The following is a 3,283-nucleotide window of genomic DNA, read 5'->3' on the forward strand; positions in this document are numbered from 1 at the left end:
CACCTGTTGTTTCCTGACTTTTGAATGATTGCCATTCTAACTGGTGTGAGATGGTATCTCATCGTGGTTTTGATTTGCATTTCTCTGATGGCCAGTGATGATGAGCACTTTTTCATATGTCTGTTGGCTGTATAATTTTGTATTGACCACACAGAAGCACATGTCCAGCATAATACATAAAATCAACACTTTAAAAGTAATGTCTAAAAATAATGTTATTAAACTTGAGAATGTTATTCACCAAAATTTCTGTAAAGACTGATAAGGGCCTATTTGTACTGTCATTTTCATTTACTCCATGATTTAAGATATCTCAGAACGGCTCCTTGTATTTAGGGAGTAATCGCGAAGTAAGAAAACAAAGGCATGCATGCCCTTTTATATCACAATTGTTAAACATGTTTTCTTTAAGGTGCTAGCAATAGCAGCCTGAGAATCAGAACCAAGGATGCACTCTATTCTAGTGAGAGGTGTTTTGTTGTCAAGCTTCATGACCTGGCTTGGAATCTTTTCCCTATCACTTTATAGCTGTATGTCCTAGAATAAGTGACTTATAATTGTTAAACTGTTTCATCTGCTGACAATAGGAAAATAATAGATTCTAGGGCTACCATGAGTATATAAAGCATACATACAGTATATAAAATGCTTAGCTCTAGTGCTTGGTTTATGATAAACACCAAAGTTGTGTTGTCACGATCACAGATGTGTGAAGCATTTAAAAAGTTAGAAATTTTTCACTTTGATTTTATTTTGTTCAGAACAACTAAGATTGTGCATTTCACATAGATGTTAATGCAGTTTGGTTTAGTATCATCACAAATTGGAATGCATTTCTTCTGTGAGCTTTGCTTGTGAAATATGGATTTTTGAAGAGCCATCTTACTCTTTGAGTCGTCTTAGAGTAGGTCAGAAGACACGATGAGGTTTAGGTTGTAAGAAACTTAGCTGCTATAATGGACAATGGAATTGCATCATTAGCTAACACTAGGTATTCACAGCAAAAAGGGAAACAGGGAGTAGAACTATTCATTAGGTCTTCAGACAAATAATACACTGTAGTCAAAGTATAATTTCCTCAAAAGAGCTATGTCTATTCTTATAAGCAGTTCTCTAAAAAGCCATCAAATGTGCTTGGGAGACTGAGGTGCGAGCATTGCTTGAGGTCAGGAGTTTAAGACGAGCCTGGGAAACACAGCAAGACCTCGTCTCTCCAAAAAAAAAAAAAAAAAAAAAAAAAGCCAAGTGCAGTATCACATCCTAGCTGTTTGGCAGGCTAAAGTGAGAGGATCACTTGAAACCAGGAGTTTGAGGCTGCAATGAGCTATGATTGTGACACTGCACTGCAGCCTGGGTGACAGAGAAAGACCGGGTCTCCAAAAAAATATAAATACATAAAATAAAGAAAAAAACCATCAGGTAATGTTGTAGGAGCTCATTCTTCCCCTTACTGGAGAAAATATTTTCCCACCTTCTACATCTTCCCAGTCCTTGTCCTTATAGGAGGAAAGGATAGACTCAGGTTGGTCAGACTCAGGTAGTCCCACGGCCATGTTTTATACTGTGGGAAAGATGTGAAGTGTCACTTCTGCCTCCTGAGATCTGACATAGGAGTGGCTTCTTAGTCCCTCCAGCCTCAGCCAGTCTCTTGAATGCTCCTTTACACCCTGCTATGCATCCCAAGACCCTTATTTCTCTTGCAAGAAGATCTTCAGTTTCCTTCTTTTCTACATGGCAGCTTGTATGGGGGCTATTTCCCAGGCATGAACCAGATAGCACATGCCACACAGTGCTGGATGCTGTGGGTAAACAAAGTCTTTCTTCCTTCTTTTGTTCTTGCACTGGTGTGCATGTTTTATGATGTACTTTCCTTAGATTGCAGTGGTTTGATCTCACCCTGAGAATTGATCTTGATGTGCCTGCACATTCGTCAGATGTGGAGAGTAAGTAAAGAGGCTCATTTAGGGATTTCAGTATAAGTTACTGTCTCTCTCTATCTGGCTTTCATTAGACCATGACTTTGAGGCATTTAATAGGCTTCATCAAGCTGTTAACAAAGCTGATACTTTGTTCCCCATTTAGCCTAGTTTCTTTATTTGGCTTCATTTTTTAGTTACTTTCAGGTTTTAACAAATAGAACCATCTCATTTTTCAAAAGTTGAAGAGTCTGGTCCAATCTAGTCTCAAAGTCTCACAGTCTCATGCAATCCAATCTTTTCTCTCCTTCAGGTCTGACTCAGCTCAGATTCCAAGATCTACAGTGGGATAAATCGTTTAGTCTTTTTCATCACTCGTTCTGATACTTTCCTTCTTCCTCCATTAACTTTCTAGCTCATCTGGGATTAGGGAATGTGAAGAAAAGATGAAACAGATAAAGGAAACAAAAAAAATTATATGTAGCTCAGGTGATTTTATGTTTCTCTTAGCTACTAAAATGGCATTAATAGGGTCAGGTATTCAAATACTGACTTTCTCCTGTGGAGTTTTTCTGAGTAATTCCATTTGTAGATCTTGGTTTTGAGTAATGCCTCTATTGCTTGAAAGTCCTCTCTAGAGGCTCATCCCACCAGACTCTGTTAGAATCACTCTGGGGATACCTTGCTTCTCCAGGTGTGCTTTTTGGTGGACCCATATCTGGTCCATGGGAAATAAGCATCTTGCTGTTGACAGAAGTGCAGCACGCTACCATTCCACCCTGTCTGTCTCTCTTCTTGTCTTCAGGAGAAGCTGCAGCCATCCTCTTGACTGTAGACTTTTCCAGGTGACAGTCACAAGACCGTGGTCCTCAAACTCCAGTTCTTTGTGTGGTTCTCAGAAGCTGTCTTCCTTAGCTTTAGGCATAGAAATGGACTCTCCTTGTGCTCTCGGAAACTGGGAGACTCAAAGTGAGTCACAGTCAAGAGTTTCAGAACTGGTTCCCAGTATCTTGACGTGTCCTCTGTCACTGATTGTTCTGCAGAAACTCCGAGAAAACAGGAAAATACAAATTTAACACTTTATTATACTTACATATAGATACCTAGTATGTGGTTACTAAATGAGCCACATTTACTAATAATACAAGAGTGTTATTCAATTAACACTCTTGAAATCTTTAACTTGGATATATCCCAATCCTTCAGTGGAATTTTACAGTTTTAACCATTATTTGATTCCCAAGAAATGGACACTCACTGGTTCTGGTCATAAATCACATGATAGATATTAAAATCAATGAGGACAGTTGCTTTTTGTCAGTTAAAAAGAGCTTGGAGTTTTAATAGTAGAGATTAACACACCTGTA

This window comes from Piliocolobus tephrosceles, chromosome 5 (assembly GCF_002776525.5).
Source record: "Piliocolobus tephrosceles isolate RC106 chromosome 5, ASM277652v3, whole genome shotgun sequence".
In the NCBI taxonomy this organism is placed as follows: Eukaryota; Metazoa; Chordata; class Mammalia; order Primates; family Cercopithecidae; genus Piliocolobus; species Piliocolobus tephrosceles.